Source organism: Acartia tonsa, chromosome 12 (genome assembly GCF_053477335.1).
Source record: "Acartia tonsa isolate MP-2025a chromosome 12, ASM5347733v1, whole genome shotgun sequence".
In the NCBI taxonomy this organism is placed as follows: Eukaryota; Metazoa; Arthropoda; class Copepoda; order Calanoida; family Acartiidae; genus Acartia; species Acartia tonsa.
The window spans coordinates 27,010,541-27,025,140 of record NC_137271.1 but is presented as its reverse complement, the minus strand read 5'-3'; the positions used below and the strand labels follow the sequence as shown (position 1 = coordinate 27,025,140).

Here is a 14,600-nt window from a genome sequence, read left to right as displayed (position 1 = left end):
AACGCTGATCCGATTTGGTTTTCCTTTACAATATAGCTTCTCATAGGTGCTGGAAAGGTTTATAACTATAAAACTCCAAAGAGAAATTGACCCTAGAAAAAATTCCCCCCCTCCCCCCCCCCCAAAAAAAAAAATATTAATTTTTCTTTATAAATCAAAGATAAAGAATTAGGTTGTTTAATTCAACCACCCCCCCCCCCCCCCAAGTGCCCCCAGAGGCATCGAGGGGCGTAGTATAGAGTATCATTGCCACTAAAAACCAGGAGATAATAAAATTTAAGTACTAGTAACGCAGGGGCGTCCAAGCTTTTTTTTTGGGGGGGGGTAATTCGTGTTTGGGGGGGTAAAATGGCGCGCGAAGCGCGCCGAAATTTTTTTTTACCCCCCCCAAAATTTTTACCCCGGGGGTAAAATTTGATTGGAGGGGGTAATTACCCCCCTAAAGTCTGTTGGGGGGGGTAAATACTCCTCCCAAATCTGTTGGGGGGGGGTAATTACCCCCCCCAAACTAATTTACCCCGGGGGTAAAATTTTTGGGGGGGGTAATTTAATTATGTAAAAAAAGCACCTACCTAATCTATTAAGTTAATAAGTACTATCCTATAACATAAAGTAGTAAGTAAGGTTTATTTGACTATAGCTTCAGATTTCATTACTTTTAATACTGAGTTCTCCTTTTTAGGAAAGCTTCACATAGATCCCATAAAATATATTACACCTCAAGGCTCAAGTCACACTATGACTTTTTTTAGGGGGGGGGGGGCGGGGATTACTCCCTCCCCCCCCAACAAAAAAATTTTTTTTGAAGAACATTTAATTTTTTAATAAGAACATTTTAAAAAAAATTTTTTAAAGAATATTTATTTTGAGGGGGTAATTACCCCCCCCCCAAAATCGTTGGGGGTGCCTACGGCACCCCCAAGGTAGGGGTAATTTTTTTTTTTGGGGGGGGGGGTATTGTTCACAAAATTTTGGGGGTGCCAAATGGCCCATTACCCCCCCCTTGGACGCCTATGCTAGTAAGACGTATTATCCAAGATTTAGAATATTATTGATAATATTAAAAATAGGTTTTCACAAAATTATGCAACATAATTGACATTTTAAATCTCAATTGTAAGTCGTATTAAATTTTATTTAAAACTGTGATAAAAACATAAAAAAGAAGGGTCACATAATTCCGTTTTTCCTCAGAGCTAAATAGGACAATCTATGTAACTAGCAGCTTTGCTCTAGAGTCTTTGCCCCAGGAGGTAAGGTATTGCAAAATCCTCCTCCTATATGGAATCGTTCGTTCGTAATTTGTAAAAAAAAATTGGATTTTGAGGGGGGAGGGGGGAGGGGGGGGGGTTCTTCCTGGAGGCTTCGTCCCAGTGCGCGGTTGTGGTTCCCCCATCCCCATTATTTTCATTAAAGAGAAAAAAATTTAGGTTCTTAAAAAAAAATTTTCAGAAAAAAAATGTTTGATAAATACCTTCTTCTCCATTCAACAACAGCACTTTCTGTCTGCGGAATAATTCTAAATATTTTTATTGTAAGTGCTTAAATTTTAAATTTTACGGTAGCAAATCTGTAGTAGGACAAAGTGTCAAAAAATATCAGCAATGTGACTTGATAAAATGATGGAGAAGAGAGGAAAATTGGGAAAGAAAACCCCTAAAAAAGATATGGATAATCCCTCATTTTTATGATGTCACATGGCTGATTTTCGAGACACTTTGTTCCACTACGCAAATCTACTATACATGGTATATGGTTTGGAAGTAAGTCGGTCTTTCATTATTTTATCATAACTATTTTGTTATTTTTTCATATGTTTAAACATAAAATTTATGATATTTTAATATCTTTTTTTGGTCAAAAAAATTTTTTTTATATAACTTTTTGAACATTTAAAATATTTACATATTTAAATGTGTTTAATGCTAGTGGATTTTATTACATATTTAGGACTTTCATTTCAATTTTCCTTAAAGCAAAATTTAAATATGGATTTTTTATAGACGCATAATTTTCTATTTATCTTAAGCTTCTATTAAAGCTTTAAAGCTAAAGTTTTAGTGAAGATTTCTATGACATTTGCGCATCCACCTTATGCATTGTTTTATTCGTCTGTCCAGTAATGTTATAAGAGTCATTCTACAGAAGAAATGTGAATTTCACGACGAAAACTATTCTGTGATATTATAATGATTGTTATGCATCTATTATACATTTACCTCATTTTCTCCTGCTATGGGGGAGATTTTATTTTTGTGGGGAAATGTATATGTGGTAATACGACAACCAGACGGACAGGCAGTTTACAGAATTGCTACGCTGTGACTTATCATAACAAACCCTCTGCACTAATCTTATTATATCACCATCTATCTCATGACCGATGTTGACCCCGCTACCCAGCGGTCAAACTGGCCTGCCTAAATGTGGGGAGGGACTCAAACACGCAGCTATCACGCGCTCCTCACGCGATTATACAACCGGGAGGCGCTGCCTCCCCTTTTACCACCGCTGCCCCCACAGCCTGTCTACCGCCGGGAGCTAAGCCCTAGCATCCCACACCCCCTTCAAACCTAACCATTGTTATAATCTGTTGTATATATATAGTAAACATTCACTGTAAATATTATTCAGTTAAATATATAATTTCTGTATGACTAAATCCTGCTAGTTTGTTTTGGTAGAATAATTCAAGGCTAAGACTCGTTGAACTCGAACTCGTTACCCTGTGAGCCGAAAACGCTCGGCTTACCACATCTTGGTGTCAGCGTGTTTCAATCGAGCCTTACAGAAATTAGCCTATTCTACCTCTGATTGGACCCTTTGGCAAGTAAGGGGACAATCAGCCGCCAACTGAGAAGCCAACTGACCCGCGAGACGGCCTTTTTAGGTCGAATTTCCATCATTTTGAACGCAATATGTGGGCCTCAGGCAACGGTGCCAGATGTACACATTTTGTGCGTAATGTACGCATTTTTGACCTGATTTTTGACAAATGTACACATTGGGCAAAACCGATGAGGATGTACGCATTTTCAACATTTTTTTAAAAATGTACACGTGTACACACAAAAATTGAAATTTTCCTTCCAAAAATGGACTTTTTACCCCCAAAAATTGGCTTCCTTTCTCGATTTTCTGGTTATAAACATTGAAGTTTAACTGAATATTTATATTTTTTTGTAGTAACTTGTAAAATTACAACTAAAAGTGTGAGGTTGAATCCCTCTTCTCCCTTAAGAGCTCCTAGATGCCACTAGTGTAATTCCTATTAGGATAGCATAGCAAATCCCCCTCGTACCCCATCCCCTTCTCCCCATTCCCCCCTCCCTTTTCCCCCTCCCCCCCCCCAAAATGTACACATTGGAGGTCCAATGTACACCTTATTTGTACACTTTGATCTGAAAAATATCTGGCAACTATGGCCTCTGGCCTACGGCAAGCAGATTTAGCCTGCTAAAAGCGCCAGTTAAGACGCTTTTTCCGTACCGTGTAGGAGTAGCGCTAGGTGTGCAGCCACGGTAATTGGATGATTTAGCTCAGACGGCTACAGAACTGAGTCTAAATTGGCAAGTGTAGCTGGGACAAGCCCCAGGACACCCAGGCCAAAACCTACGAGACAGACAGCTGGGTGCTGGTCTCCTTGAGAAGGCAATGTGTGGCTGCGAAGCTTCAGCACACAAGTAAGCCCTACCACTGCGACGGATAGCAGATTTTGAGCCACAGGCACGGCAGGACGGGACATTCCCTGCCGCTGCCTTCCAGGATTCGAACCCCAGGCGCTGTAGGACGGGCCATTCCCTGCCGCCATTTTCGGGATTCGAACCAGCGGCGCTGTAGGACGGGACATTCCCTACCGCCGTCACCCCTCTGAACCTTGCAGGACGGACATTCCCTGCTGCCAGTGCTTCCAGAATCACACCTAGAGCTCCTAGTGATAACAACACATAAGTGTATAAATGTCAACCAAGTGATAACAAGAAATATAAAATTGTTGACCCAGTGATAATTAATAAGCTCTAGTGATTCGAAGCTACAGTCTAAGCCACCATGGTAAGCAATACCACCATAGCTGCGGTTCGGCCACCACCGAAGTTTCTGCCAACCCCAGCCGAACGGGAGGCCCCCTTGTCTCAAGGGCAGGACCTCCACTTCCCCTGCCATATCAGGGTGAGGTTTCCTACTCCTGACCCTGCCCAGCATGTACAGGTTGATGCCATGATCGATTCTGGCAACCGTGTACCAGGGTCTGCTGTAATTTCTGAACACCTCATGCACGCAATGGGCGTGCAACGTATGTTGATTCCGGACAACACCCAAATCCTGACTGCTAACGAGGAAGGCCAGCCCCTCCAGGTAATTGAAAGAATTATATATGGCAGTCTCACACACCCTTATACTCCATCTGTACCACGTGACTGTGGTCCGGAATCTCTCACACCCTCTGAACCTAGGAGGGTATTTTCTCAAGGAGTTCGGAACTAGGCTCTGTTTCGACATGCAACCACCTTGCTTGTGGGTGCGTGGGGAGTTTATCCCACTCCGTGGCGTTCCCATTGACCGGGAGACAGCCGAGAGAGAGTTGAGTTATGAGGGGCCTCTGCCAGGCCCACTGCCAGAGCAGCCGCGTGTGGTCGAGAAAGGCACGCACTGGGTGGATACTGCGCTCAACGCCCATAGGGGGGCCAACCTGCTAGCCATGGGGTTGCCCCCAGTGCCCAAGGTGCCGCGGGAGAACCTGCCAACAACATTCCCTGAGATTGCCAGCCCTCCAGAACCAATCTTCTCCGCCGACACCTTTATCAACGGCCAGCCGTGTCCACCTGGCCCCCTCTACCTGGGACCCCCAGCCAGTCAGCCAGCCAAGTCCGAGTCCAGACCCGTCAAGTCGCGGTCTGATGCACCCGGAGCCACACTCAACTCCCAGGAATCAGCCTCTCCCGGCGCCGTGCCCGTCAAGTCGTGGCCGGCCGCCTCCGGAGCCACGCATGGCTCCGCTGCCTCAGCCTCTCCTAGCGCCGAGCCCGTCAAGTCCAGCCGATCCGCCAGAGATTTAGGGATCTGCCTCTCCCGGCGCCGTGCCCGTCAAGTCGTGGCCGGCCGCCTCCGGAGCCACGCATGGCTCCGCTGCCTCAGCCTCTCCTAGCGCCGAGCCCGTCAAGACCCAGCCGATCCGCCAGAGATTTAGGGATCTGAACCCGCGGCAGGAGGCTGAGCTAGAGAATTAATTGGACACCTGGCTACAGGAGGGAGTCATAGAGCCGTCAGACTCCGCCTGGAGCAGCCCCCTGGTGCCCATCAAGAAGAAGGACGGGAGCACCCGCTGGGCCGTCGACTACAGAGCCCTCAACAAGTGCCTGGAACTGGATAGCTACCCTCTGCCCAGGATCCAGCAGTTGGTAGAACGAGCTGGAGGGCACCGTGTCTACAGTGCCCTAGACGCGGTGGCCGCGTACTACACCATCCGTGTGTCTGAGGACAGCCGGCCCTGCACCGCCTTCACCACCCCCAGGGGCTTGTATCAATGGAAAAGGATGCCCTTTGGCCTGGCTACGGCACCGTCTGTCTATTCCAGATTTATTGCAGGGGTCCTAAATCCACTAGGCACAGCCAACCTCCAGTCATACCTTGACGACGTCCTGACCTTCCACCAGGATACCTAGGCCCACCTGGCTAGGCTCCGGGAGGTCTTGGAAGCCCACCGCAGGGGAGGAATCCGCCTCAAGCCAGCTAAGACCAAGCTGTTCCGAGCCAAGGTGGATTATCTGGGCCACACCCTCAGCCGTGAGGGGATAGCCATGCAAGAGGATTATATTGACCGTATCCTGGACTGGCCGGCCCCCAGCACCCCCAAGGATTTGCTGGCGCTTCTGGGGTTCTTTGGCTACTACCGCCTGTTCATCCCAGAGTATGCCGACCTCACCTACGAGATGAATCGGCAGAAGACGGCCAAGACCCTAGCCTGGACGCCTGAGATGGAAGCCCAGCTGCTACAGCTCAAGGACAAGTTCCATAAAGCCCCCATCCGAGCGCCGCCCAGGTTTGACTTGCCGGCGGTATTCCAGCTCACCACAGACTTCAGCAGCCGCGCCATCTCTGCCATTCTGAGTCAATGCCAGGACGGCAAGGAGAGGCTGATTGCCGCCGTGGGGCGCAAGACAACCGACCCCGAGACTCGCTACCCGTCCTGGAAGGGAGAGATGGCCGCTATTATGTATGGAATCCGGAAATTTCACGGCATCTTGTCCTACCGCAGCTTCCAGATCAACACTGATTCCTCAGCCTTGCTGCAGATGAAGTCGCTGAACACATCCACAGGGATGGTGGCCCGCTGGCAGGAGGAGCTAGCGGCCCTAGATTTTACTGTCTGCCACCGTCCTGGCACCCAGAACACCAACGCTGACGCCCTCAGCCGCCGGGAGGACGCCAACATGCCAACGGCTAGCGCCGAAGAATTAGCAGAGCAGGCTGAGTATATCCACAACCTTTGCCAGCTAGGGGAGACCGCAGCTAGCCGGCCCCCTGCCGCACGACTGGACCCAGCTAGAGTATTGGAAGCCCAGACACAGGACCCTCTCCTGCTCCGTGTCCGCCAGTGGGTGGCTGATGGCAGAGCCCCAACTAAGGCTGAGCTGCGCGGCAAGGAACGAGACGAGCAGCAGTACGCCAGCCGCTTCCCAGCCCTGGGACTTGACGAGCATGGCTGCCTCACCACCACTGACCAGACCCTGACAGGGGAAAGGACAAGATACCTGCTGCCTTCGGCCCTCCAGCAGGACGCGTTCTTTCTAGCCCATGGGACCCCCATGGCCGGGCACTTTGGGATGGACGCGACTATCGCCCGCGTTGCCATGCACTTCTGGTGGCCCAACCTGGCCCGTGACGTCCGCCTGATGGTTCAGACTTGTCCTGAGTGTGTCCAGAAGGTTACCAAGGAAAGGTTGAAGCAAGGGATACACGTGCCCTCCCGCCAGGGGTACCCACAGCAAGTCCTGTTCATTGACCTGGTGGGGCCACTGCCAGAGACCCCAGCCGGGAACCGCTATATCCTCACCTGTCAAGACGGGTTCAGCCGGTTTGTCAGCCTCTACGCCATCCCCAACAAGCGCACCCTCACGGTGGCTGAAGCCCTGCTGCACCGCCACCTGGCCACGTTCGGATGCCCCCTGAAGATCCACTCCGACAATGGGATGGAGTTCACCGGCCAGGTATTCCAGGAACTGGCCTCCAAGCTTGAGATTGGCCTGACACATCCACCACCCTACAACCCGCAGTCCAACCGAGTGGAAAGGTTTCATCGGACGCTCAATACCGGCATGCGTCTGTTCCTAGACAGAGACGACAACAACTGGGAGCCCCACTTGCCTGCCATTGCCTTCGCCTACAACACCAAGGCCTGCAGATCCACCGGCGTGACCCCGTTCCTGGCCTTCTTTGGGAGAGAGACCAAACTTCCGGTGGACATGGTGCTCCGGCTGCCAGAAACAGAATATGCCTCGGTTCCAGCCAACGTCCAAGCTCTCCTGCAACGCTACCATGCAGTGTATGATGCCATCCAGCAGAAAGAGGAGGGAGCCATCCGGAGGAGCGCGGCAGCCTACAAAGGCACGGCCAAGTACGAGGTTGGAGACTTGGTCTGGTACCTGGCCCCCCGCCTGGTGCCAGGGAAGGCAGCCAAGATTACCAAGAGATGGACTGGCCCCTGGAAGGTAGTGAGGCAAGCTACAGACGTCCATTATGTCATCAAACCTGCCTCTCCAATAGCCAGGATCTCGGAGGTTACCGCGCATGTAGGCCGACTGCGCAAATACACTGGAGATGTGACTGCCCACCAGATTCCAGCGGACATTCAAGTCGACGTGGACGGCGACGAGGATGCCACCGAGCTGCCGGTTGGAGCGGCGGCGCCCGCAGCTAGTGACCCAGGACAGTTCCCAGTGCACCAGCCGGCCGCAGCCGCCCCACAGCCTAGCAGCCAGGATCGTGACCCAGTAGAAGAGAACCTGCAGGAGCAACCCAACGAACCACCGCCGCCGCCGCCAGCTCCAGAGCCACCCAGAGATGCCATCTGGAATCCTGATACGGACATGGAGAACCTGCCGGCCAGCAGCGAGCCTGTAGGAGGAGAAGCAGCCACTGCGATGGAAGAGGCCGCCCCAGAGGACGAAGCTGAAGCCATGTGCCCCCTGTTGATGACAGCCATCCCTATCCGGGTAGGAGCTAGGAGACCAAGCAACCTGGATCAAGCAGGCGCCCCCATGGAATTGTATGCGCCCTCTGCCATCGTCATTCCCCCCTTGGGAACCACCAGAGTTAGCCTAGGCCTCCGTGTCCAGCTACCCGCTGAAGCAGAGCTAATCCTGCAGACGAGGCAAAATTTCCAGCGTCGGGGCTTGGCCGTCGCCAACCCACGCCTAGAAGCCAACCAGGAGCTGACAATGCTGATATCCAACCACAGCCAGACAGAGCAACGAGTGTCCCGGGGAGCCTGTGTAGCCCGAGCTGTCCTCCATCGAGCTGTGCCCCAGGAAGAGCCTGTCCTGCGCAGACATAGGTTGTCGTATCCCCAGGTTCAAGGCCTGGTGGCTCGAGAGCCACGCAACCCTTGAAGGGGAGGTTGTGGTAATACGACAACCAGACGGACAGGCAGTTTACAGAATTGCTACGCTGTGACTTATCATAACAAACCCTCTGCACTAATCTTATTATATCACCATCTATCTCATGACCGATGTTGACCCCGCTACCCAGCGGTCAAACTGGCCTGCCTAAATGTGGGGAGGGACTCAAACACGCAGCTATCACGCGCTCCTCACGCGATTATACAACCGGGAGGCGCTGCCTCCCCTTTTACCACCGCTGCCCCCACAGCCTGTCTACCGCCGGGAGCTAAGCCCTAGCGTCCCACACCCCCTTCAAACCTAACCATTGTTATAATCTGTTGTATATATATAGTAAACATTCACTGTAAATATTATTCAGTTAAATATATAATTTCTGTATGACTAAATCCTGCTAGTTTGTTTTGGTAGAATAATTCAAGGCTAAGGCTCGTTGAACTCGAACTCGTTACCCTGTGAGCCGAAAACGCTCGGCTTACCACATATACCGTCAACTAAATCATCTAAAGAAATCAGATTCTATTTTTCCCTAAGAATAAAGCCTTTGGCATCACTATATAACTTGCTAGAAAATTTGCTGAATGTGTATTATTATCCTCTTAGAAATATTTTTTTTTTAAATTTTAAATTAAATTTGTTTAGTTGTTGGTGTTTTTATCCAAAAGCAACAGTCTGAATTCAACTATCAATGTTCTTATTTGTCTAGAAAGTGGACACAGGTATTCAAAACATTTTCTAATAGTGAAGCTAGTCCGTCGGTCAGTAACTCTAAAGTGCAAATTTGGTTTCTCGACTACCATTTATGATAGACACTGAAAATATTCAGTAAAGATTCCTATGACCATCTAGTCTATAAATTTTCTCTAACTTTTAGCATATATTTTTTATTCTCTTCAGTCCGTCTGACATAAATTGATTGATAAAATCATCAAAAGTTATCGACAATCATGTTAATATTTGAAGAATTTTAAATTAAATGTTAAATCCTTATAATAAAGTATAAGGATGTCTGTGTGTTTGTGAGTCTGTGTGTCTGTACCGAAGGATCTCGCTAACCGCTGAACCGATCGGGTTCTCCTTAACAGGTTTATAACTATTTTCTTGGAGGGTGGGACACCCCCACCCCCCCCCCCAAAAAAAAAAAAATGAAACCCCCCCCCGCTAGTGTTTTGATAAAGTCGTATTATTATTATCAAATGTGTAAGTTTTTTTTGATTACATGACTTTTGTTTTTACATTTATTTTTAAAACTAGAAAATAATATGAAATAATTATACAAAGACGCCAAAGCTTGTTTTTTTTTGGGGGGGGGGGGATGAAGCGCGAAGAATGTTAATATTTTTGGAGCAACATGTCACAAATTCAACTGATTTGTACAAACTAAGGGCTTTCAAGTAAGGCGCGAAGCGACCAAAATTTTTAAAATTTTCTTACAGACTCTAAAATGCTGATTAGAGACTTTCAACCTTATTGTTAAGAAAAACTTCATTTATAGAACGATACATACATACGTTCAAAATATACTTTAGTGTAATCGCGTACGGACGTACGATCGGAACTCTCTTAAAATTGGAAAGCTTCGCTGTTTCTAAAATACATTCATTCATTTTATGGTTTCATTTACAGTAGTCCGCAGATAGGTAAATGAAAATCATTTTATTCTTTTAGATTGTTGTACTGTGCGCTGGTGATACCATTGAGAAATTATTCAATGTATCAAAATCCACCCTTTGAAAAGGTAAGAAAGCAATTTGAAATAAATTTTTTGAGTAAGAAAAAACGCAAGCAGAATATCAAAAAATAGTAAGATTAAGATTAGTTATTTATCGCATTGTATTACATAGACAGTTTTCCGCAGATAGTAAAATACAATTTATGAGATTAACTCCAGTTTTGTTGGCTCCAAGGGGTCGAAACCCAGTCTAACAAAACTAATTTTAATTTTAGGATTTTCATTTTATTATTCGTTGAAAATTGTCTACCAAACAATGCAGTACATGATTTTTTAGTATGGCTCAGAACCGGTTCTAATCCAGCAGAATTTAATCGGTTTTGAAGCCATACTGACATATAGTTTAAATATAGTTATATGGCATCTTAGTAGCGCAGTTACTCTATAACTATTGGTACGCCACTTATAATCCTAATTGACAATGCCTGTATTATTTCTTTTTCAATTTTAACATTTTGTAAAAAAAAAACTACATTTTAGTTTACTGCTTCTCTAATTGTCTGTCCTTATGTCTGTCTTCCAGTTCTTCTGTAACGCACTACCCACTCTTTCTGAATGTAAATATACTTTTCAAAAACCTTGCAACTTTTGTTCTTATTTCTTTAAATTTGTGCAAGCTTATTATTACTTCTGGACACAGTTGTCCTTGTAAAATTATTTATTTTTAGAGTCTTACCAGGGATATATCATGTCTTATTATAACTTCTACAACAATAACAATTAATGTAAGTGTAATATTTACCAAAATATACAAGATAATAACATGCATAAATATATGAAAAATCTTCAATCATATAGTCTGATCTGATCTAAACCTTAAACCCTGAAAAATAGTGACAATTTGACTATACGCAAATTCATTGATTCATAGTTTCAAAGTGTTTTATATTATTTTCGAACCTTTAACATAAAGGTACATAAATTTTAAGATGGATAGATTTATAGCTGTTTTATGATTTGTTTAATTACACTAGGAAATCTTGTTAGTTGGTCAAATATACAACATAGATATTTACTAAATAAAACATAAGTTAATTTCCTACAGATATATTTAGTGACAGAAACAAATCCTTATAGAATTTACTATGCTTTTATTATATCTTAAAAAAATAATTCAATACATATGTTTTTATTGTGGTTGAGTTCCCTTTTTTGCTAGATAATTATATTATTCTAATTCAGGGTGGAATTGTTATCTACATAAGTTTAACTGCTGCGGTTAGATACCTTTTGATCAGGTTCAATTCAAAAATTATATTCGTCTATTTTTTAATTGAAAAAAAACACGCAACCTTGCAATATATAAGTATGAGGTTTCGTGATTTTAAAACTAAAATTTTTTCTTTTAATTTTTTAAAAATATTTTAGTACATATTTGAACTCAGAAATTCAAAACTACCTAAGGAAGAGAAAGTTTTTATATAAGTAAGTATTGACGTATGAGGGGATGTACAGACAGACCGGAATACGAGTATAGAGTAGCTTCGACACAATTAAATATCAATAATATAACAAAGGTATTTCTAAAAAATACAATATTTATTAAGCAATTAAACTGGTTAGAATGGGCAGATTAATGGGATTATTATTTATTGGATATATTTAAATATGATATCAATTAAAGGCTTGGACGTCTCGTTTTCTGTATAGGACAGAAAACCACGTGCACAGGAATATGGGACTAAGACTGTCGACAACCTAGCATATAGGTATACAGTCTACCAAGTGTAAGCTGGTGGTGAGATGTTCACACAAGGCCTACATAAAATCAACTAGCCCCTCAACACAGCAGGATGGAGTATAATGGCGGTTACAAGTGGAGGTCTGACTCAGCCAGAGAAGTATAGGAATGTGGACAGGGATGGAAATGCATAAACTTGAATGGAGAATGCCACACTCGCCTCCTTCTGAGGGAATATGAAATATTCCCTCACAGTTGACCTGCACGCCTGCTTCTGCGGGTTGCTGTTGTACTCGCAGGTTCTTCGATTGCGGCCATAGCCCTCTTTACGATATCAACAGGATTGGGTTCTGAGGGAGTAGGATCTTCTGGAGCTGCTGGAGGCTCTGGAGCAACAGCATTCTGGAGGGCCAACACGCCCTCGCAGGGAGCCGTGGCCACTGGGTCTTCAGAGACAGCGCCAGCCTGCGGATTAACAGGCAGATCAATTCCAGATGGAAAGAGCTCACTGATTTGAGCGTCGAGCTCTGTGTCACTGTTTTCCTCTGCAGGATCAAGGACCTCGGGATTGCCTTCTCTATCGGTGGGCCTGTACTCATCAGAGCACTCAGAACCACCATAGTGGGAAATCAGCTCAACTCCATCATCATCTGGCCGGGGTGCGTCCTCAGCGGGAAGGGATGCCTCTATGGTCGCCACATTCTGCCCAGGTACATTTACAATATTACAACAAGTATTAATATATTTAATTACCCTGTCAGAGTTTTGGTCCAACAATCGACTAGTGGCCTCAATAACAGTGGTCATTCGTGCTTTTAACTCGACGGTCGAGTCCTCGGAGACAGTGCGAATTTTTTCGCGCAAAGTTTTGCGGTTCCGCAGTAATTCTGCGGAAATTTCAATAAGGCGCTTGCCATGGTGTATATGTGCTTTCTCAACATATGAAGCATTGTTAGCAATTTTAGATTCCAGGCTTCTCTGGAAAGGGAGAAGAGCTTCTTCTATTGCTTCTTTTACGGTGGAGGATAGGACTTTTTTCCATTCCTCAGCAGTCACCCAAAAAGCTTTAGGCTCAATTTTGCTTTCTACTAATGTCTCTTTCTTTTTAGGGGGTAATGGAGGCGGTTGAGTTTCCACCTTAGCCTTCTTGGCTGCTGGGCCGCTGCTGCCTGTTGGTGTTGGCGGTCGTTTTTCTACCGCTTTTGGGGCTGATTTTACGGCGACTACCTCTAGTTCAGGTGAGGCACTATGTTTTGGTGGCGATTCCACCCGATTTTTTGCGGTTCCCCTCCCCTAGGTATCATATTTTGTTCCATTAGAGGCCTGACCCTAGGTCTGGCTTTATCGGGATATTCGTTGGCCTCTAAATTTTTAGCCTGCCGCAATTTTTCTTGCAATTCAAGGAGTTCCTTTGGAACATCTTTTCCCGCGGTGCGATAGACGTGGATCGATTTTGAGACACACTGAAGTTCACTGAGGTTTTCAGGGTTGCGTGGCGGTTTTACTCGAGGCTGGGTATGATACCTGTTCTCGTCAGGCTCATAGTAGGCTTCCTCATGGCCCTGGGGATAGCCCTGGTTGTTGTCGTAATAATAGTCCTCTTCATTGTAGAAGGGTGCCTCTTCATATCCTCGACGGTATGAAGGGTGACCGGCCCCGTGGGAGTGGTGAAAACCCCTTGGAAAATTTCGCCTGGGATATCCTAAAATAAAAATAATAAACTTAAAATTAAGGGTCATTAATTCCTTATACCGAATAAGGAAATATTTTTACAAAGACGACCTTTAGGGACGACAATCTTATAGGTATATATGTCTGTTTACAGGTCGTCCGTTTTTTGGAGATTAGTTTTCCCCATTATTTGTAAAATCCCGTAATTCGTGTGTTTCACTCGTACCTCCTGCTTTGTACGCGTGAATTTTGGTGCAGGCTAATATATAGATGATAAAAACGACGCATAATAACGACCCTATTCCTGTAAGGATGGCTGCTACTACAAGCACTATATGATACCAAGTACTAGATAGAAAATCAACCACTTTATGATACGTTTGAATAAACCAGGAGTCGGTAATTTTTACTTCAAAATTATTAGAGTCCGCGGCCAGTTGGCTGAGGTATAATTCCTCGGCACTTTCTGAAAAATTAGTTTTTTCTAGGCTTTGCCAAGAATGATAAAGAAATAGGCTAATCGGTTTATCCATAAGATATTGGTTTACATTTAATATTTGCATACCCTGCCCTTGATTCCCAATGAATTTTCCTTGGTACAAATGTAAGAAAATTGGATTTTCGGAACATTTGGTCGGAGTTAAATGGGTGGTGTTAACCAATCTGCGTGAAAACGGTGATATCCCCATAGTCTTATTATTGATTGAAACCGAGAAATGATCCACAAAACAGGGTAAATTTTCTCCCAGAGAAACATTGATTTTAAAGGAAGCCTGCAAGAAATACCCCGCTCTAACTGCTGAAAGACTGCCACAAGTAGACCCAACACCCAAAATTTGAAGCCTCCAGCTTCAATAATAAAAAAGTTATAGACATTTTAAAATGACATTTTATA

At 45.3% G+C, this 14,600-nt stretch overlaps 1 protein-coding gene across 1 annotated transcript in view; it reads left to right on the top strand.

The window, feature by feature from the left end:
- The first annotated feature begins 11,534 nt into the window (after positions 1–11,534).
- LOC145334777 (uncharacterized) overlaps positions 11,535–14,600 on the top strand; it is a 41,240-nt gene continuing 38,174 nt past the window's right edge. The window contains exons 1-2 of the mRNA XM_080180382.1: positions 11,535–11,591; positions 11,722–11,778. The gene's annotated coding sequence lies outside the window, so the exon portion shown is untranslated. The remainder of the gene's footprint in view (positions 11,592–11,721; positions 11,779–14,600) is intronic.